We start from the raw sequence: 24,283 nt of genomic DNA on the forward strand, positions 1-24,283 counted from the left end.
GATAAATTCTTCTCATATATCTTTCAATAGGCTTTCCTAAAATAGAGTATACTATTTAATTAATAATAAGAAATATTTTATAAGAGAGTTTGTTTTAATGTATAATATCGAGAGAGATGGATGTCTTAAAGGGGTAGAAAAGTGAGTACTTAATATTATTAAAATAATAAGATATTAATAAAGTTAAATTGTGAATTAAAATTATATAATCAAAATTTTATAAACGATATATTGAAAATGTAATAGAATTTAAGTAGCAATTTCATTTATACACTAGTTGTTTTGATCATATCAATTAATAATGAAACAGAAAAATGTCATTTTTAAATAATAAAATAATAAAATATTAATTATAGAATTTTTGCACAATTTTTAAAATTTTATAAAAAGATTGATTAGATAAATAATATTAGTTTTGACAAAAATTAAATATTTTTATCTTAAATTTTTAAAAATATCATATAATGATAAACAAAATAAATATAATAAATATTTTAAAATTTATTGCTTTTGATAAAAACTAATAATATAACTTATATTTGAACAACAAAAATTTCGATGTTCTTTATTTTTATTAATAAATTAATAATTAAAAGTTGAATGATTAAAAAATGGAACAATTTTTTTAATTTTAAAAAGAGTGTTTTTTTGTGGCTCTCAAACATAAGCCAAATCGTGAATCAACACTAGAAAACAAAACTGAAAACGAGCGCAAAGAATAGTGAAAATGGGATACGCCTGATTTCAATATATTAAAATGCCTCAAATGTGCATCCAGTGAGAAAATAGTCTAATGCTTCGTCGATAATCCGTTTTAATATGTTAAAAGCCACATAAACTTTTATCAGCTCCGAAATTTACAGCTGCTACACTTCAAACGGTCCAGAGGATGACAATTGGGCTACGAACGACGTGCATTCCACCTTGGATGCATTCCCACACAATCTCTCCGGACTCATCTTCTCTCCCTTTCACTTTGCTTTCGAATGTCACATTATAACTTGCCCGCTCGTTCCTTTTCTTGAACACCAATGTATCTGGCTCCACGCTCACCTTCACGTTCGGACTGCTCTTCACCCGTACTGTGTAAACCGCATTGTCACCGCCCACGTTGGTCACCGTCCTCCTCTTCACCTGAGCACGCTCTCCATACTTCAATATCACAGAGAAAGATGGGTAATTAAGATCGACCCCTGATTCCACCGATTTGGGGCAAGGGGGCCATTTGTGGGTGAGTAGTGCTATTTGCTTATTGGTGTACATGTTCTGTCCGCACAGATAGTTGATGTAGCCCTGAGGCCCCAAATCGTACACCAGCCCCGGCTCCAGCGCCGCCCTTGGATTTAACTGACCTGCACCCATCGCAAAGGGGTCCGCGGCTCGCAGGGTGAGCGCATCTTTGATGGGCTGCTTTGCGTTGTCGAGCGTGGAGGCCGTCGTGAGGAGAGCCGATTTCATAGCCGCAGGACTCCACGTCGGATGCGCAGCTCGGATGAGCGCAGCGGTGCCGCTGACGTGGGGGCACGCCATTGAAGTCCCGGCATGTATCATGAAGCCGCCGCCAACAGCCGCCAAGATGTTAACACCGGGCGCAATTATATCGGGCTTAAGAACTTCCGGGAAATTAAGGCTCGGACCTCTCGAAGAAAACCCGGGCACGATAGGAGCCGTCTTTTTTCCCACGGAGGTCAACCCCGTGGGATTGATCGTGGCTGTGGGCGCCGCGGTGCTGTTGACATATGCTTTTATCTTTTCCGCCGCTGTAGAACTCACCTTCGTAGCCGGCAAATATGGCTGATCGATGGGCTTATCATTGTCTCCCACAGCGATCAATGCTGCTGCGCCCGCCTTCTTCACAAGCCTCGCTTTTTCCGTCGAATTATCGCTTTGCGAAGTACAGAGCACAAGTTTACCTTTGAAAATGTGAGGATCAAGACCCCGGTCACCGCAGAAATCGTAGAGCAGAGGCAGATTTTGAGTCCCTGGTCCTCTGTAAAAAGACAACCCCTTGAAGTGCTCCCCGTTTCCGAGGCTTACAAAAGAGAGAAACTCTCGGTCCATAATGCTGGCGCCCACTGTGGTCATCCACGGTGCCGTGTTTTTAACAGAAGATGAATTTGGCCCATCGTTTCCAGCAGAGGCGGAAACGAATACACCCTTCTCCATCGCCCCGAACGCTGCCAGCGCAGTGTGATCCGCGTAAAATGGTTTCTCCAACAGGGGGCCAATCGACATAGAAATAATGTCAACACCATCTTGGACAGCTTTTTCCATTGCAGCAGCTATGTCGCTCGCATCGCAGCCGCCCTTCTCTCCCCAGCAGACCTTATAAACAGCCAGTCTCGCCGCAGGGGCGATCCCCATAGCCGTTCCCTTGGCAAAGCCGTTGTAGTTGGCTCCCCTTACAGCGGAACCCACAGCAGTAGAAGCAGTATGTGTGCCGTGGCCATAGCTGTCTCTTGGAGATATGAAATCCTCGCCCACATGCGATTTGTAGCCCACCGAGAAATTGAATCTTGCTCCGATGAGTTTTCTGTTGCACATGGATGAATCGAATCGGTCTCCGCTTTCACACTCGCCCTTCCATCTGGAGGGAACGGGGCCGAGACCCTCGTCATGGAAGCTCTCACTCTCGGGCCATATCCCCGTGTCCACCAGGCCCACTATCACATCTTCACCCCGATTCAAATGCTTCGCCCACAGTCCTCTATCATCGGTAAGGCCGAGAAAGTGAGGTGAGTGCGTGGTATGAAGTTTAATCAGAGCCGATGGAATCACTGCGAGACAGCCATTAACGCTCTCCAAAGCTACAGCCTCCGCACTGGTCAGTTTGGCCGCAAAGCCATGGAAGACTGTGTGATAGGTGTACAAGAGGACACGTGGATCTAATTTGGAGGCATTGCAAGTGGCCTGGGTGAGGATTGAATGGTACCAGTGCTCGTGCAAGCTGAAGTGCGGGGGTTTCATGGATTTCAACATATGGACGATGTATGGCTTTTTTCCGTTGACACTTCCTGCGGTGGATAGGAAGAGCAGCAGAAACGCTAGAAGCGCGGAGAGGGGGGAGGTCGGGCTACTCATTTTGAGTATTGAAGAAAAACGTTGGGTGTAGGGAATCACATGGCCGCGAGGGGTTATTTAACAGGAGTAGCAGGCTCTAGTGGGCCGAAGCAAAGTCTTGGTGGAGAAGAAAATGTGGAGATAATTGTACTCTCCTTTGTCTTTTTTTCTTTTTAATATTTTGAAGGGATAATAACAATAACAATCACGAAATTGAGCATCCGAGAAAATGTGGGGATAAAATTGTACAGTACTTTTTGTAAAGGATGATAAAGTCTACAATCTAACGATAAGGAACGAGGAAATTGAGCATCCGACGAAAGCGGGAAGCAAATATTGCAAACGCGCAAGGCAGAAGTCAAGAATTTTCATAGATTAGACGAAAGCGGAATCACGAAAAGTGAGAAACTTCTTTGCCTCGAGGTTTCCGAGAAAAGATGGAAAAGAATTCAAATCTTAAATAATTTTGTTTAAAGTAAATAAAAGTGAGTTCGTGCTTCTAGTCTGAGGTAAGATTCAAGTAAAAACTTCATGATGATGTATTGAATTATATATATTTTTAAAGCGAGTAAAGATTGTTTTTCTGTTCCTCATGTTGAATTAGCTATAGTAATACAAGAGGAATAGAAGCTCTTGTTTCAATATATTATTTTATTAAATTTTGGTGAAGCCAAATAGCTATAGAAACTATATGGAACCATTTGAAATGTATAAAAAAGGTACACACATAACACTTTTGTATAAGAGAGATAAATCACAATAGAACACTACTCTGCAATGACAATTATTCAGCATAGTTGCATTTATAGCTTGTGGCATATTTAAGTAGAATGCAAAAATCTACAAAATAGACAAATAAAAATATAAAGCTTGTGATAAAATGATTAATATTTGTTTCTATTTCTACAAAAAAATTATATTTGTCATATTATTTTTGAATTGTCTTCCTCCATTTCACCAAAATTACTATTCAACCCCACTTTAATTATCTAGGATAGTTGAAACCAAACCTTATTATGATTTTTAATGAATAGTTAAGACAAAGGGGACATCTAACGAAAATAGATATATTTTAGTACATATTTTTTTAAAAAATTATATTTAAATATACAGTTATGAAAAGAGTGAAAAGATATATATGCATGCACAATTTTAAGTTAGTTATATATCTATTATTCCTTCCTATTTCTCTTTCCTCTATTTCTCTCTCCTACCATCATCTTTCCCTCTCCTCCCTTCCTCTTCCTCTCTCAATTTTTCTCTCCTACTAATAATCTTTCTCACTCCTCCCTTCCTCTTCCTCTCTCCTACCATCATCTTTCTCTCTCCTCCCTCTTTTTTCTCTTCCCATTTCTCTCTCCTCCCTCTCTCTCCCCTCCCTTCTTCTTTCTCTCTCCTACCATCATCTTTCTTTTGCCTCCCTATCTCTCTCCTCACTCTCTATTTCTCTCTCCTCCCTACCTAGGAACTATTATTAGTGATGAACTTCTCACATAAGTCCATGTATAGAAATGAATAAATTCACTTGTCATAACCATTCATTAAGATAAATTTATCTGACAATCTCTTTGCTTTTAAATTAAACAATATATTAATGTGTCTTTAAACAGTATAGATCAATAAGCATATAGGATTGATGTTCATTTAAATTTATGTTTTAGATGATCATTTAATTATATAGTTAATGATAGTTTAATCTCTCTCCTGCCCTTTTTGATATATTTGTAGTTAAAGACATAGTAGATGTTTGATGGTTTTTAAAATGTAATTATATTTATGTTTTAGATTTAGAGATGAATTAAATATAACTTAATCCTAGTTTGAACCCTAACTAATACATAATCCCAAACCTTACCCTAATTCTAAAACTAAACCTAAACCTTAAATTTGTAGCACTAGATAATAATCCTACCATCATCTTTCTCTATCGTCCCTTCCTCTTTCTCTTTCCTCTATTTCTCTCTCCTCCTTTCCTCTTTCTCTCTCCTACCATCATCTTTCTCACTCCTCCCTTCCTCTTTCTCTCCAACCATCATCTTTCTCTCTCCTCCCTTTCTATCTCCTCTCTTTTCTGTCTCCTCCCCATTTTGTCTCTCCTCCCTCTCTCTCTCCATATTCTTTCTCTTTTTTTCTCTCTCCTCCCTCTCTATCTCCTCCCTTCATCTTTATCTCTCCTACCATCATCATTCTCTCTCCTCACTCTCTCTTTCCCACTCCTCCCTAAATAGGACCTATTATTAGAAATGAACTTCTCATATTTAAGTCCATGTATAGAAATTGATAAATTCGCTTGTCATAACCATTCATTAGGATAAATTTATCTTACAATCTCTTTGCTTTTAAATTAAACAATATATTAATGTTTCTTTAAATAATATAGATCAATGGGCATATAAGATTGATGTTCATTTAAATTTATTTTTTAGATGTTCATTTAATTATATAGTTTATTATAGTTTAATCTCTCTCCGTCCCTTTTTGATATATTTGTAGTTTGATATCAATATATTCTTTCTTTTAAATTTGATTGTGAGATAGTTTTTAATATCAATATTTGGTATCATATAATAGAGTCACATTACTAGAGTTTGAACAATAATCTAATCTAATCTAAGGGTTTAGTCAGAGAAAGCATGAGTCCATGTGCAACACTCATATTGTTGACTCCAAAGAAGGATGACACATGGAGGATGTACACTAATAGCAGGGAAATTAATAAGATTACCATTAAGTATCAATTTCTTATTCCTCAAATAGAGGACATGATGGATGAATTAGTAGGGGCTAAGTACTTCAGCAAGATAGATATCCAAAGTGGCTACCACCAGATCCACATACAAGAGGGAGATGAGTGGAAGACAACATTTAAGAAAAGAGTTGGATTGTCTGAATGAATGGTTGTCTTTTGGGTGTTTGAACGCACCTAACACATTTATGTGGTTGATGAATATAGTGTTGTGACCTTATATTGGTAAGTTTTTTGTAATTTATTTTGATGATATTCTAATCTATAGTAGAATCAAGGAATAACTCTTACAACACTTGAGGATCATCTTGAGTGTATTAAGGAAGGAGAAGCTCATTGCAAACTTGAAGAAGTGCAAATTCATGCAAACTAGTTTGACCTTTTGAGGCTTTGTCATTTCTCAAGTTGGTGTTTTGATGAATCCAAAAAAAATAGGCCAATCCTTCTAGTATAACAGGAGTACGAATTTTTCACAAGTTGGAAACTTTCTACCAAAATTTTATCCAAAAAATTTTGTAGTATTCTAACACCCATAATAGACTATAGCAAAGGAAGGGAGTTCACATGGACAATGGGTGTTGAAGAGAGTTTTAGATTCTTAAAGAAAAAGGTAACTGAAGCTCTTATATTGACACTTCCAAATTTTGACAAAGTTTTTGAAGTGGAGTTTGATACTTCACATGTTGGGATATGTGTTGTTCTTAGCCAAGCAAGTAGTCATATAGCCTTCTTTAGTGAGAAATTGAATGAAGTAAGAAAGAATTATTCTACCTATGATATGGAGTTTTATGCAATTATTCAAGCATTAAGACACTGGAGGCACTATCTAGTCCCACATGAGTTTGTGCTATTTATTGATAATATTTCTCTAAAATATCTCAACACACAAAAGAAGTTGAATAGTTGACATGCCAACTCAGTATCTTTCTTATAGGGATATACCTTTGTTTTGAAACATAAGTTTGGAAAAAAATTTAGGTTGGTGATGCCTTGAGTAGGCATGCTACTCTATTAACCATAATGGCAATAGACGTCACTGGTTTTGATGCTATTAAGGCCTTGTATGAAACTGATGATAATTTATGGGAAATTGTATAACAACTAAAGGCTTCATCTTTTGGTAAGTCAGATCATGTGAAAGGTGAATATTTTATGTAGGATGGTTACTTCTTTAAAGGTAAACAACTATGTATATGAGTTGGGTCTATGTGGGAAAACATTAGCAAGGAATTTCATAGTGGCGGACTAGCTAGACACTTTAGAAAGGAAAAAAATATAAACTTGGTTGAAGATAAGTATTATTGGCCCAAGATAAAGAGGGACATCACTAAATATGTGGCAAGGTGTAGAATCTATCAAGTGGCTAAAGGACATTCACTAAATGCATGATTATACATGCCTTTACCAGTATCCACTATACCATGGATTAAATTGAGTATGGATTTTGTATTGGGTCTCCCACACACTCAGTGAGGTAATGATTCTATTTTTGTGGTTGTTGATCGATTTTCAAAAATGTTCCACTTTATTGCTTATAAAAAGACGAATGAGGCAAGTAGAATAGCGAAACTATTCTTCTCAGAAGTTCTATGTTTACATGGTCTTCCAAAGACCATTACCTCTGATAGAGATACTAAGTTCTTGAGTCCTTTTTGGAGGACTCTCTAAAGGAAATTGGGAACAAAGTTATAGTTTAGTAGTGCCTATCATCCTCAAATTGATGGACAAACAGAGGTAGTCAATCAGAGTTTGGGAAATCTGTTATGTTGCATTGTGGGTGAGAAGCCAAAACACTGGGACTTGGCATTGCCCTAGGGAGAATATGCCTATAATAGTTCTATTAACATATCCATCAAAAAATCTCTGTTTCAAATTGTCTATGGTTGAAACCCTCAAGGTGTTCTAGAATCTATGTCACTTCCCTTGGGAGACAGAATTAGTGATGATGGAGTTGCCTTTGTTGAACACCTTCACCAACTCCAACAAGATGTCAAACAAAAGTTACATGATAGTAATGCAAGTTACAAGATTGTTGCAGATGCTACTCGAAGACAACAAATATTTGTTGTAGGTGACTCGGTGATGGTTTGCCTGAGATGTGAACAGCTTCCTATAAGCACATATCATAAATTGAAGTATAAAAATATTGGGCCTTGCAAAATCATCAAATAGATCAATGATAATGCTTATGAGGTTAGCTTCCCAACAAATCTTAACATCTCCCCTATTTTTAATGTTTTTGATTTATACACATTCCTTGGAGATGTTCCAAATACAAATGACATACATGGAGTGGATTGGCAAAATCACCTTCCCAATAAGAAAAAGGAAAAGATTGCCTAAATTCTTGATGAGCAGACTAGCTCCACAAGGCATGGCCAACATAACATATACTTGATACAGTGGGATGGGTTACCTGAAATAGAGATTACATGGTTATCTAAGTGGGCAATAATGTAGTTAGATCTAACAAAATTGTAGCAATTCATAGACAACCACTTGTAGGAGTTTTGTTTCTTTCAAGAAGGGGAGAATGATGCATCAATTTTTGGGAGTCATAACTTTTGACTCAAACCTAGGTTTTCTCTCAAATTTTTACTATGGTTTTGGAAGAGGGAGTTTGATGGCCTGAAAAATTAGATCCACTCCATTATGTCCTGAAGAAATTTTTTTGGGTTCTATAAAATCTATTTAGAATCCCAACACTCAGTTTTCCTAGTTGTTGTCTATTTCTTAGAGTTTTTTCTTTTTGTAATAACTTTGAATGGACATTTCCAAATTCAAAGATTAGTTGGTAGGTCATGTTGTCATAGCTTAAGGAAAGTCTAGTTTTATTTTCAGCTTTTTAGGAGTAATTCTGAAGGTTACCTAAATGGAAAATTTGAAGATTTGTCAAAATCCACCAAAAAGGGTAATTTTATATTTTTTCAAATTTAGAGAGATTTAGTTATTCGAGAAGCAAAAAATAATGTAGGAGAAGGTTAGTTATTGAACGATATTCAAGTTTCAAAATATGTTTGTTGCTTTCATATTTTTTTGTATGTTTCCCTTCTATAGAATGCATTATTGTAGTTAGGTACTTGGGTACTACATCATAGGCCAAGGGTAAAAGGAAGTAATCTGACATTATTCATGAAATTCTAGAATTTAATTAGAATTGTTTATTGAAAAATGTTGAGTCTACCAAGGTTAATTATTATTTTTTGTAATTTAGTGGCTCTACGACCCTATTTTCCTTGTTTTGATATGGTTCATGTACCCTATTTTATCTTTCTTCAATTTAACTATTTCATTTTTGTCCTTGTTGTTGTTTAGTTTCTTTTGTTACAAGCTATCTTTGTTCATAAAATGGTTTCATAATCCCTTCAAAATACATTTACCTTGATAAAAAAATAATATGTAAGTAGTATAAATTAATTCTATTTGTATAAATACATTTTATTGAATTAGCTTAGACTAAGTTGAAAACAAGTTTTTTTTAAAAATTCATTTACAGTATTTTCTCATATTGAAAATATTTTCTACTTTTTCTCCTAACATTTGTATTCTTTCTTAAAATTTTATTAAAATATAGATAATAATGAAATTAAATTAAACTAGAGTCTTTATTATATGATATAATATATTTTCCTTTTCTTACTTTGATATCTAATAATGAGTTGTAGAATTTGATTCAATATAATTAAAATTTGCTTGGTGAAATCAAAAGGCATGTATTAAATAAAAATCAAATTTTATATTTTTCTTAAAAATATACTTAATTTTTTTTAAGGTTAAGTCATTCTCCATGCTACAAAGCATGATATGTCTATCAAAGCATGTTGTTGACCCATCCTTTCTATGATGAATAGAGAATGCGATAACAATGATGTTGTCAAAGGGTTGGTTGAGAGCAGAGGAAATTGTCATGTTGTAGGGCCAAATTCATTTATTTGTGAAACATGCAGTGTCTAGACAATTTTCATTCGTTGATTTGTTAACTATGAAGCCATCCAAGGCTTCAATGAAGTGATATTTGTAATGGATATTATAGTGATTATGACATTTCTCTAAAAATTGATTGTGTTGAGGACTTTTTCCTTTCATTATTAATGTTAGACTTGTAATTAATATTCTAATAAAAAATAGAATTCTCTGGTGAATGGTGACTGTGCAAATGATTTTTCAAAATAATTTGACATACTTGGAATTTTTATAGTTCTTAGAATTTCTATGTCAATAATTTTTGTACCATGCCTTTTTCCTACACACACAAAGATGTGTGTGTGTGTGTGTATCTATATGTATATGTATATATCTATATCTCTCTCTGTGTGTGTGTGTGTGTATTCTTTCTTTTGGTCTTTTTTTTCTAAACAAATGGTTATGGCGAGTATGAATTATTGCATGGTCAAGAAAATGACATTTTTTAGAAACAATATTGATTATTGAATTGTATATTTATAATTTTTGTGTTTTGATTTTGATTGTTCATATTGCAATAATATTAATTATTTAAATGTATATTTATTAGAACTTTTATATTTATTATTTGATTGTTCACATTGTATTGTTAAATATGAAAAATTATACTTGAATTAATATTTTTTACAAAGGGAGCTATTTTGAATTTTATGATTCATTTGAAGTATTATTTAGTCTTTAGAGGTTTTAAAAATTATCAACGTTTGGTCTTTGCAATTCATTAAGAGGAGGTTTGTAAATATATTTCATATAGAATATTTTATGTCTAATTGTGAAATAAAGGTGTATACAATTTGTAACTAGAAAAATAAAATATAGACATTTTATGACTTTGATAGTAAAAACTTATTATTCCTAATATTAGACTTTTTTAAAAATAAATTGACACATTTTACCTACTAACATTATGGAACCATGAGAGAGTGTAGGATTTGTCATAGAGATTTTTTATTAATTTTATAATTATGTTTTAAAAATAGAATGAAATAGGATAGAAATAGACATAGCCTGAATAAATTTTATTTTATTTTTATTTCTAGAGTATTTAGAATCTTCTTTACAATAAAGAATTTATTTATTTATGTATGAAATTAAAAAAACAAAATTATTGTATCTATCAAACCAACAATTTTCTTAAATTTATGACTTTAAATTTTAAATCTATATAGACTAAAAAAAATCATTTCTCTACCATATTTTACAGTTCAAAAGAATTTATCTTTCAGGTCCTAGAAAGTCTGTTTAGACTCCCAAAACTCAGTTTTTGTAATTTTTCTCTATTTCTTAGAGCTTGTTTTTTGTAATAACTTCAAATGGACATTTCCAAATTCAAAGATTAGTTGGCAGGTCAAGTTGTTGTAGCTTAAGGAAAGTCCAATTTTATTTTTAGCTTTTTAAGAGTTAATTTCAAAGGTTACCTAAAATGAGAAAATTAAAGGTTTGTTAAAATCTATCAAAAAGGGTAATTTTATATATTTTTTAATTTAGAGATTTTTTGATTATTTAAGAAGTAGCAAAGCGATGTAAAAGGAGTTTGGTTATTGAAAGATATTCAAGTTTCAAAATATGTTTGTTGCTTCTATATTTTTATGTATGTTTCCCTTCTCTAGAATGCCTTATTGTAGTTAGGTACTTGGGTAGTACATCATTTGGTATTAGAGTGGTAAGATGGTTGAGAGAGAAAGAGGACGAGGAGGTGTCACTCTAATGCAAAGATTGATGTTGGATATGCAAAGGCAAATTGAACTACTGAATGAGCAAATGGATAATCATGGAATACCAATAGTATAGGGACAAAACGAATCCAATGAAGAGGGAAACCAAAGGGTTGCTAATCAAAATAAATAAAATGAAGAAGAAAAATTGGAAGAGATGAGCTATGAAGATAGAGTGCCTTGAGCTTTAGAAGGTAAAATTGAAGGGATCAAGATCAAAGTTTTAGACTATGCTGGTAGTCTTAAGCCAGAAGAATTGATAAACTGGCTAAATGAGATGGGGAGATTTTTTGAATAGAAGCCTATGGTAGAGGAAAAGAAGATGAAGTTTTCATGTGTGAAATTAAAAGGGCATGCAATGATATGGTGGGATCACCTCCAAAAAAAAGAACCAGAAAACAAAAGAAAAATATCAGAACGTGGAGCAAGATGGAGAAAACATTGCAAGAAACATTCTTACCCTTGGATTACTCACAAACCCTTTTCTTAAGTTCCAGAATTTGAAGAAAAAAATGTCCTCTATACAAGAGTACACAAATGAGTTCTATAAGTTTTCCATGAGAATAGAGCTGATGTAGGAGCATCTTGCAAGAGAAAATTTTAAAAAAAGAAAAAAAAGAAAAAAAAAAATCTCCTCTAATTTTCAAGTGTGTTTTATTGTCCTTTAATTTGTAGATAATCTTTAAGAAAATTTAAAGATCTTGGAGAGCTATGGCATAGGAGGATGGGCCATATTCATCATGGAGCACTTAGATTGCTTTGTGAGATGGTGACAGGTGTTCCAGAGGTGAGCACAGAGCATGACAATGTATGTAAGGGATGTATGTTGGAGAAGTTTATGAAAGCATCTTTCCCAAGGAGTGACACCAGATCTAAGGGTTTGTGGACCGATGTCGACGAAATCTCTCAGAGGATATGAGTATAATGTTACTTTTATTGATGATTTCTCTAGAAAGACCTGGATATACTTCTTGAAGACTAAGGATGAGGTTTTCAGTCGATTCCAAGAGTTCAAGGCTCTTGTGGAGAATTTGACAGGAAAGAAGATAAAGGTTCTTTGGTTAGACAATGGAGGTGAGTACAAAGGAAATGTCTTCTAGGAGTTCTGTACCAGAGAAGGAATCAAGAGAGAATGGATTGTTCCTTACAATCCACAGAAAAATGGAGTTGCTGAGAGGAAGAACCATTCTATATTGAAGGCAGCAAGAGCTATGCTACATGACCAAGACATGCCTCGTTACTTATGGGAAAAGGCATGTAATACAATAGTCTACATCCAAAATAGAGTTCCACACAAGGTGCTAGGGAAGATAACACCAGAGGAGGCTTTCACAGGGAAGAATCCAAATGTTAGTCACTTCAAGATATTCTGGAGTTTGGCATATTGTCATATTCCTAGAGATATACGTAAAAAGTTAGATCAGACTACAGAGAGGGGGTACTTTTTTGGGTACAGTGAGACCTCAAAGGCATATAGGATTTTCATTCCAGGGACTAAAAGAATAATTTTCAGAAATGATGTCAAGTTCATGGAGGACAAGGCATTTAGGAGATCAAGAGATTTTCCAATAGATGATCAGAGTGAGTAGCCAACAGAAGCTCCAAGACCAAGTCAAGGGCAACAAAGCTCAAGTATAGTTACCAGTACGAGTGTAGACTTAGTTAGTGAAGACTCACAGAGTATGGAGCAACAGGTGCAACAAGAAATGCATCTAGAAGACTTAGAGGTTGACATTTCATCCTCTACAACTGGCAGCGAGAACCATGAGGTTCCAGATACACAAAGGGATACTCAGGAATTTGTGGGAGCTCCTAGGAAGAGTACTAGACAACAAAGACAACCAGCCAAGTTTAATGACTATGTGGCATTAGTTAGTCAGTTGGTAGATAGTGAGCCTTCTAGCTATCAAGAAGCTATAGAACATCAGGTATGGTGAGCTGCTATGGTTGAGGAATATTCTTCAATAATGCAGAATGATGTGTGGGAGGTAGTACCTAGACCAATAGATAGGGTTGTAGTTGGATCATGTTGGATCTATAAGATAAAGCACAATGCAGATGGTAGCATCGAGAAATACAAGGTGAGGTTCATGGCAAAGGGGTTCTCTCAGAAGGAGGGAATAGACTATGAGGAGATATTTGCTCCAGTTGCCAGGTATGCTTCTATACGAGCTATAATCTCACTTGTAGCACAGATGGGATGGAAAATCCATGAAATGGATGTTAAGACAACATTCTTTAATGGTGAGTTGAAGGAGGAGGTATACATAGAACAACTAGAAGGCTTTGTAGCACACATAAAAGAGATCCACATGTACAAATTAAAGAAAGCATTGTACAGACTTAAACAGGCTCCTAGAGCATGGTATGAGCACATTAATACATACTTGCAAAAAATGGGCTTTGTGAAGAGTGAAGCAGATGCTAACCTATACTACTTGGTGGTTGGGGGTGAGATTCTAATTCTTGTTCTTTATGTAGATGACCTATTTCTTACAGGTTCACTAGGGTTCATAGTGGATTGCAAGAGTAACCTTGTAGAAGAGTTCGAGATGAAGGATTTAGGACTTATGCACAACCTTCTAGGCATGGAACTGTGGCAGACAGATGGGGAGATTTTCCTTGGTCAAGGGAAATATTGCATTGAAATCATGAAGAAATTCGGGATGGAGGATTGCAAAGCCATGTCTACACCTATGATTACCAATTGGAGGAAGGTAGATACATCTAAGGAGAAGGATGTAGATCCCACTTTATATAGACACTTGATTGGTTCGCTTATGTATTTGGTCAACACTAGGCCAGATATTGCATTTTCAGTTAACTCTCTTAGTCAGTTCATGGTTGAACCAAAGAGAATGCATTGGATAGTGGCTAAGCATGTGCTACGTTACTTGTGTGGTACAATCGAGTATGGGATTAGATATGTTCGAGGTGAAGGTATCAGGTTGATAGGCTATACTAGCGAAGATTGGGCAAGAAGTACAATAGACAAAAGGAGCACTTCAGGGTGTTGTTTCAACTTGGGATCAGGAGTTGTTTCTTGGTTCAACAGGAAGCAAAAGCCTGTGGCTTTGAGTTCAGCAGAAGCAGAATACATAGCAACTAGCATGGCATCAACCTCAAAAGATCTTTAAATTTTCTTAAAGATTTATGGTTGTAGCTTATGATTTTTTTTAAATTTTCTCTTGCAAGATGCTCCTGCATCAAACTCCCCCAGTAGATAGAAAAGTGTGTCCCACACTTTGACACCAAAAATAAAAATCTACAACCATCTTCATTTTCACCAAAGGCTTCCACCTCAAAAAGGACAAGAAAACCACCATGCAAATCCTCCACATCTGCATTACTCTATCAAACACTAGAATCTCAACCATCCAATCAACATGCTCATTCCCATGAACAAACTGAACATAGCACTTTATTAGCAAACCGTCATCCACACTAGCAACTAGTGAATCCATACCAATAGCAACAAACCCTCCAAAAACAACTGGATCATCCACAACCAAGTGCTCTGCAACATACAAGTCACCACCAGCATCAACTAGATCATCCACGACCAAATGCTCTGCAATCTCCATGTTAGACTCAACCAATTGATCATGAAAACCAATCTCCATCCCAACATCAACAAGGTTAGGAACATCCTTAGCAACAACCTCTATTTTCTCGATAGGTTCTGCATCACGCTCCACAAACTAATCAGCAAAACCATCCTTTTCCACCTTGACCTTCTTAGCTTGATCAGCCAATCTAGCATCCAATCGAGAAAACATCTTAGAAAAAGTCCTCTCCACTATATCATGGATTTTCACAATCATCTTAGGGTCCAATCCTCTTGGAGCCATCTTCCAAGATCTTCATAAACCCTCTGCAACAAATCCTTCCCACGCTCCTTGTGACAACCTTGAATTGTTTGAAGGTTAGATCGCAACCTGCCACCTCACACGAACAATCAGGAACCACATCACAAGTCTAGGACAACGGATCTGCAATCCACAAGCTCTCTACGATCATGTCTCAACAAGTTTAGTCTTCCATCTTTGCATCCATCGATCAATTTGCATGTCCTCCCAAGGTCCTGGTGCAAATTGCCTCAGCTTCGGCGATCTATTTACATGCTCAAGAACTCCCACTCTAATAAATTTCACCCAACCAAGGTCCTAGTACAAACTACCTCACACTTCGGTGAACTACTTGTACACTCAAGAACTCCTACTCTAATACCTTTTTTTTTTTAAAACAAATTGTGGAGGAGAGAGAAAGTGACAAAAATTAGAGGAGAATTTTTTTTTTCTTTTTTTCTTTTTTTTTTTAAATTTTCTCTTGCAAGATGCTCCTGCATCAAGAGCATTAAGAAGATGATGAGAAGATGGCTTCTCGGCACATAAATGGCCTAAAATTTTCTATTCAACATGAGCTAACCATGCATCATATTAGTAGTATGGAAGAATCCTACCAACTGGCCCTGAAGGCCAAAGAAAAATACAATCAATAGTACAATAAGAGGAATAGAGGATGAAGAAGGGGTCCCTCAACACTATTTTGAGGAGATTCTAATTACAATTGAGGAGAATCCTAATAAGGATTTGAAAGAAATAAGGATTCTAGACAAGATACTGCAAAACAAGAAAGAGGAAGGGGATTTCAGAGAGGATGAGGATATGGTAGAGGAAGAGGCTGGGAAAAGAAATGGAGGCCCTTTACCTATTTTATATGTGGAAAAGAAGGACATAGAGACTTTGAATGCTCAAATTATAACACACCAAAAATAAATCAAGGAAGACAACCTAGAGTGAACCTTATTCAAACAAAAGAGGAGGAGCAAGAAGTTTCACCAGATGTGGGAGAAACTCTCATGATGAGAAGATCAATGATCATTCCAGAAAGAGATGAAGTTCTTGCAAAGAACTCTAATGATTCGTGGCTCTAAACCAACATCTTCAGAACTAGATGCACTTCTGGTGGAAAGGTATGTCAAGTTAGTATTGATGGGGGTCGTTGTGAGGATATGGTATCTAGCGAAATGGTAAATAAATGAAATTTACAATGTGAAAAGCATCTTTTTCCTTACCATAATGCATGGTTTAAGAAAGGAAATGAAGTAATAGTTGATAGAAGATGTTTAGTCAAATATAACATAGTGAAATTTTATAAGGATGAAATATGGTGTGATGTTATCCCTCTAGATGCTTGCCATATGTTTTTGGGAAGGCCATGGAAATATGATAGGAAGGCCATACATGATAAGGGAGAAAATACTTACACATTTTGGAAGGATGGCTCTAAAATGGTTCTATTGCTACTTAAGGATAAAAAGAAGAATGAAACCATGTTGTCTGCAAAAAGAAGTTATCAAAGAAATGAAAGTAATAGGATGTTGTTATGCACTAGTACTAAAAAGAGGTGAAGAAAAAGAAAACTTGATGCCACCCAAGGAAATGAAGCTATTGGAGGAGCTTGTTGATGTTGCTCCTAATGAACTACATGATGGTCTCCCACCAAAAAAAGTTATTCAACATCATATTGATCTTATTCCTAGAGAAACTCTACCTAATCAAGAAGCCTATCAATTGAATCCAGCACAACATGCAGAGTTGAATAAACAAGTGATAGAACTGATGCAAAAGGGTCTAGTACGATGAAGCATGAGTCCATGTGCAACACCCATATTATTGATTCCAAAGAAGGATGGCACATGGAGGATGTGCAGTGATAGGAGAGAGATTAATAAGATTACCATTAAGTATCAGTTTTCTATTCCTTAGATAGAGGACATGATGGATGAATTAGTGGGGGCTAAGTACTTCAACAAGATTGATCTCTAAAGTGGCTACCACCATATCCACATTTGAGAGGGAGATGAATGTAAGAAAACATTTAAGACAAGAGATGGTTTTTCTAAACGAATGGTTATGTCTTTTGGGAGTTTGAACACACCTAGCACATTTATGTTTTTGATGAATATAGTGTTGCAACCTTACGTTGGTAAGTTTGTGGTAGTTTATTTTGATGATATTCTGATCTATAGTAGAAGCAAGGAAGAACACTTACAACACTTGAGGATCATCTTGAGTGTATTAAGGAAGGAGAAGCTCTTTGCAAACTTGAAGAAGTGCAAACTCATGCAAACTAGTTTGACCTTTCTAGGCTTTGTCATTTCTCAAGTTGGTTTTCTAATGGATCCAAAAAAGGTAAAAGAAATCCTAGAATGGGTCAATCCTTGTAGTATAAGAGTATGGAGATTTCATGGGTTGGAAACTTTCTACCAAAAGTTTATCCAAATTTTTTGTAGTATTATAGCACCCATAACAAACTGTAGCAAAGGAAGGAAGTTCACATGGACAATTGGTGTTGAAGAGAGTTTTAAATTCGTTACGAAAAAGGTAACTGAAGCTCCTATATTGACACTTCCAAATTTTGATAGAGTTTTTGAAGTGGAGTGTGATGCTACACATGTTGCGATATGCATTGATCTTAACCAAGTAGGTAAGTATGTAGCCTTCTTTAGTGAGAAATTGAATGTAGTAAGAAAGAATTATTCTACCTATGATATGGAGTTTTATGCAATCATTCAAGAATTAAGACATTGGAGGCACTATCTAGTCCCATATTAGTTTGTGTTATTTACTAATCATATTTCTCGAAAATATCTCAACACACAAAAACATTTGAATAGTCGACATGCCAAGTGGGTATCTTTCTTACAAGGATATAGCATTGTTTTAAAACATAAGTCTAGAAAACAAAATTATGCTATTGATGCCTTGAGTAGGCATACTACACTATTAACCACAATGGCAAAAGACATCACTAGTTTTGATGCTATTAAGGCCTTGTATGAAACTGATGATAATTTTTGAGAAATTGTAGAACAACTAAAGGATTCATCTTCTGGTAAGTTGGATCATGTGAAAGGTGACTATTTTATGCAAGATGGTTACCTCTTTAGAGGGAAACAACCATGTATACTAGGCGGGTCTATGCAAGAAAACATTAGTAGGGAATTTCACAATGGTGGACTAGCTAGACACTCTGGAAAGGACAAAATAATAAACTTGTTTGAAGATAAGTATTATTGGTCCAAGATAAAGAGGGACATAACTAGATATGTGGCAAGGTGTAGAATCTATAAAGTGGCTAAGGTTCATTCATAGAATACATGATTATACATGCCTTTACTGGCACCCACTAAACCATGGATTGAATTGAGTATGGATTTTGTATTGGGTCTCCCATACATTTAGTGAGGTAATGATTCTAATTTTGTGGTTGTTGATCAATTTCCAAAAATAGTCCACTTTATTGCTTGTAAAACGACTAATGATGCAACTAGAATAATGGAGCTATTCTTCTCATAAGTTGTCCATTTACATGATCTTCCAAAGACCATTACCTCTAATAGAGATACTTAGCTCTTGAGTCCTTTTTGGAGGACTCTCTAGAGGAAACTGGAACAAAGTTACAGTTTAGTAGTGCCTATCATCCTCAAGTTGATAGATAAATAGAGCATGTCAATCAGAGTTTGGGACATCTGTTATGTTGCATTGTGGGTGAGAAGCCTAAATAGTGGGACTCAACATTACCTCAGGAAGAATTTTCCTATAATAGTTCTATTAACATATCCACCAAAAAATATCTATTTTATATTGTCTATGGTCAAAACCCTCAACATATTCTAGATCTTGTGTCACTTCCATTAGGAGACAAAATTAGTAATTATGGAGTTGGCTTTGCTGAACACCTTCACTAACTCCAACAAGATGTCAGAAAAAAGTTACATGATAGTAATGGAACTTACAAGATTGTTGCAAATGCTACTCAGAGAGAAAAACTATTTTTTGTAGGTGACTTGGTGATGGTTTACTTGAGGCATGAATAGTTTACTATAGGCACATATCATAAATTGAAGGATAAAAAGATTGGGCCTTGCAAAATCATCAAAAAAATCAATGATAATGCTGATGAGGTTAGCTTCCCAACAAATCTTGACATCTCCCCTATTTTTAATGTTGTTGATTTATACACATTCCATGGAGATATTCCAAATATAGATGACATATAGGGAGTGGATTGGCAACATCACCTTCCCTCCCATTAAGATGGAAAAGATTGCCCAAATTCTTGAGAAGCATACTACCTCCATAAGGCATGGCCAACACAAGAGATACCTGATACAATGGGATGGGTTACCTGAAACAAAGAGTACATGGTTATCTAAGTGGGTTGTAATGTAGTTAGATGTGACAAAATTGTAGCAATTCACAAACAACCACTTGCAGGAGTTACAGTGTGTCTTTCAAGAAGGGGAGAATGATGCATCAACTTCCAAGAGTCATAACTTTTGACTTAGACCTAGGTTTTCTCTCAAGTTTTTATAGCAATTTTGAAAGGGGGTTTTGATGGCCTAAAAAATTGGGTCCATTCCATTTTGTCTAGAAGAATTTGTTTTTCAGGTCCTAGAAAATCCATTTAGATGACCAAAACTCAGTTTTCCTAATTTTTGTCTATTTCTTAGAGTTTATTTTTTGTAATAACTTCGAATGTACAATTCCAAATTCAAAGATTAGTTGGCAAGTCAAGTTGTCATAGCTTAAGGAAAGTCTAGTTTTAATTTCAGGTTTTTAGGAGTTAATTTTAAAGGTTACCTAAGATGGAAAAATTGAAGATTTATTACAATAAAGGGTAATTTTCTTTTTTTTCAAATTTAGAGAGTTTTTAGTTATTTAAGAAAGAACAAAACGATGTAGAAGGAGGTTAGTTATTGAAATATATTTGAGTTTTAGAATATGTTTGTTGCTTTTATATTTTTCATTATGTTTCCCTTCTATAGAATGTATTATTGTAGTTAGGTACTTGGGTACTAAATCATAGGCCAAGGGCAAAAGGAAGTAATCTAACATTATTCATGAAATTCTAGAATTTAAATATGATTTTTTATTGAAATTTTTTGAGTCTACCAGGGTTCTTAATTATTATTTTTTGTAATTTAGTGGCTCTATGACCTTTTTTTCCTTGTTTCAATATGGGTCATGTACCCTATTTTATCTTTCTTCAATTAAGCTACTTCTTTTTTGTCCTTATTGTTGTTTATTTTCTTTTGTTACGAGCTATCTTTGTTTGTAAATGGGTTTCATTGTCCCTTCAAAACACATTTAACTGATAAAAAAATAATAGGTAAGTAGTCTAAATTAATTCTATTTGTATAAATACATTTTATTGGATTAGCTTAGACTAAGTTGAAAACAAGTTTTTTTTAAATTCATTTACAATATTTCTCATATTGAGAACACTTGAAAATATTTTCTATTTTTTCTCATAACATTTGTATTCTTTCTTAAAATCTTATTAAAATATAGATAATAATGAAATTAAATTACTCTGTAGTGTTTATTATACAATATAATATGTTTTCATTTTCTTACTTTGATATCCAATAATGAGTTTTAGAATTTGATTCAATATAATTAAAATTTTCCTAATGAAATCAAAAGACATGCATTAAATAAAAAAAAAAAATTATATTTTAAAAAATATATATACTTAATGTTTTTAAGTCTTTCTCTATGCTACAAAGCATGTTAAGTTTGTCAAAGCACATTGATGGCCCATCCATTCTATGATGAATAGAGAATATGATAACAATGATGTCGTCAAAGCGTTGGTTGAGAGCAGAGGAAATTGTCTTGTTGTAGGGCCAAATTCATTTATTTGTGAAACATGCAATGTCTAGAAAATTTTCATTCATTGATTTGTTAATTATGAAACTATCCAAGGCTTCAATGAAGTGATATTCATAATGCATATTATAGTGATTATGAAATTTCTCTAAAAATTGATTTTGTTGAAGATTTTTTTCCTTTTATTATTAATGTGAAACTTGTAATTAATATTCTAATAAAAATTAGAATTCCTCAGTAAATGGTGACTGTATAAATCATTTTTTAAAATAATTTGACATACTTACTAATGATTATTCATTACTTATTAATAATTATTATGAGTATACACACACACAAATGTGTGTGTGTGTGTATCTATATGTATCTGTATATATGTACATGTATATGCATATATGTACATACATACATACATACATACATACATACATATATATATATATATAGCATTTTTAGGAACAATATTAATTATTTAATTGTATGTTTATAGTTTTTTGTATTTAGATTTTTATTGTTCATATTGCAATAATATTGATTGTTTAAATGTATATTTATTAGAACTTTTATATTTATTATTTGATTGTTTACATTGCATTGTTAAATATGAAAATTTATCAACGTTTGGTCTTTGCAATTCATTAAGAGGAGGTTTGTAAATATATCTTTGACAGTAAAAACTTATTATACTTAATATTGAATTTTTTTTTTTAAAATTGACACATTTTACCTAGTAATATTATGGAACCATGAGGAGTGTAGGATTTGTAATAGGAGAAGATGTTTTAATAGTTTTATAATTATTTTTTAAAAATAGAATGGAATAGAATAGAAATAGAAATAGAAATAGCCTGAAAATTATGTTTTCTATGAATAATTTTTTATTTTTTATTATTTCTAGAATATTTAGAATCTTCTTTATAAATAGAAGATCTATTTATTTATTATGTATGAAATTTTAAAAAAAAACAAAATTATTATATCTATCAAACTAACAATTTTCTTAAATTTCTGACCTTAAATTTTAAATCTATATAGGCTTTTGAAAAAATCATTTCTCTACCATATTTTACCAGTTGCTTCGAAAAAAATTGGTTTGAAAATGCTTACAAAGTAGATGTTTGCACGTGAACATACCCCAATATGTTCTCTCTTCTGATCAATGTCTACCTATGTAAATTTCCCTTCATATTATCTACGTGACCAAGACTTTTCGTTGAAATCAAAGTCTCTTCTATAGCTAATTTGAAGGAATCCTCCCTTTCTAGTAGATACAATCCCTGCGTGTTTATTCATCCCCTCCTTTTGGGTTACTCATCACAATGAGCATCACCATTCCCATCGCCATGCTCATAACATTGCTCCTCTTCTTCCTATCCACCACAGCAAGTGGCAATGAAAGAAAATCACACATTGTCCATATGTTGAAATCCATGAAACCCCTGCACTTTAGTTTGCATGAGCACTGGTACCATTCAATCCTCACCCAGGTCACTTCCAATGCCTCCAAATCAGATCCAGGTCTCCTCTTATACACCTATGACACACTCCTCCATGGCTTTGTAGCCAAACTCACCAGTGTGATGGTTGCAGCTTTGGAGAGTGTTAATAGATATCTCACAGTGATTCCATCAGCTCTGAATTAACCTCATACCAGATGCTCGCCTCACTTTCTCAGCCTTGTTGATAATAGAGGCTTATGGTCGAAGGACTTGATTTGGGGAGAGGATGTGATAGTGGGCGTGGTGGACATGGGAATATGACCTGAGAGTCAGAGCTTCCATGACGAGGGTCTCAACGTCGTTCCCTCTAGATGGAATTGTGAGTGTGAAAGTGGAGACCGATTTGATTCATCCATGTGCATTAGAAAACTCATCAGAGCAAGATTCAATTTTTTTGGTGGGATGGAAGTCGCACGTTGGTAAGGATTTCATATCAGCAAGAGAAAGCAATGGCCACAACACATATACTGCTTCTATTGGTGTGGGTTCTACCATAAGAGGAGCGAACTATAAAAATGGGTTTGGCAACAGAACAGCCATGGGGATGGCACCAACAGCGAGAGTGGCAGTGTACAAGGCTTATTGGGGAGTGGAAGTCAACTGCAATGAGAGCGACATAGTTGCTACCATGGAAAAGGCCATTCAAGATGGTGTTGACATTATTTCTATTTTGATTGGCTTCCTATTGGAGAAATCATTTTACGTGGAGAAGGGTGTCTTTGTTTTCACCTCTGTTGGAAACTCTAGGCCTTTCTCAGCTTCTCTTACAAATGCGGCACTGTAGATAACCACTGTGGGCTCTAGCAATATAGATAGAGAGTTTCTCTCTCTCGTGAAACTCGGGAATGGTCATCTATTGAAAGGATCCTTGCTTTATAGAGGAGACAGGACTCAAAATTTGCCTCTCATCTACAATTATTTCACTGACCTTGGTGTCGATTTGCACATTTTCAAGGATAAAGTTGTCATGTGCATTTCCAATGAGAATTCCATGAAAATGGCTGGGCTTGTCAAGGACGTTGGAATGGCGGGAATGATATATGTGAACTCCAAATTATTCGAAGGCAAAGATCAACAAATACACAGAAATAAAACTTATTTCATTGCCTTTCTACCTTATTAAAATACATTACATTAAACATCTATTTATAGAGGTTTGACAACTCTCTAAAATACAAACCAAACTTATTACACATGTTATAATATATTATAATATTGCATATAATTAAATATGGGTAGCTATGTAAAGTGGTTGGAACGATTGGTACGGTACACTATCTCCTATGGTGTGAAGTCAACAATTAATCTAGACAGTGGGTGGTTGCCAAAAATTATTACCACCGACATGTTAGAATTCTTTAGAATAACGAAGAGGGGGGGTGAATCTGTTATTCAAGGTCCAAATGCCCTAATATTACTTTTTCACTACTTTTAATGAATCCATACACTTTTCATCCATCCAAACTTAGATCAACCATATTAGCAAGTTACAGTAAATCAACGTGCAACAATAAAACATGCAAGATTAACACATGACACAATGATTTACGTGGAAACCCAATTTAGGAAAAACCACTAGTAACATGCTACTTGATTCTCACTCTTCTAAATTGATGC

General features: G+C 34.7%; 1 pseudogene across 1 annotated transcript; it reads right to left on the reverse strand.

The window, feature by feature from the left end:
• Positions 1-719: 719 nt before the first annotated feature.
• On the reverse strand, positions 720-3,265 carry LOC149547068 (subtilisin-like protease SBT1.7 pseudogene; annotated as a pseudogene). The gene has a single exon (XR_016353820.1). The product of XR_016353820.1 is annotated as a subtilisin-like protease SBT1.7 pseudogene (transcript).
• Between the last annotated feature and the right edge of the window lie 21,018 nt (positions 3,266-24,283).

The sequence above is a fragment of the Cupressus sempervirens genome, chromosome 7 (genome assembly GCF_028749045.1).
Source record: "Cupressus sempervirens isolate cs-2001-9-10 chromosome 7, ASM2874904v1, whole genome shotgun sequence".
Classification (NCBI taxonomy): Eukaryota; Viridiplantae; Streptophyta; class Pinopsida; order Cupressales; family Cupressaceae; genus Cupressus; species Cupressus sempervirens.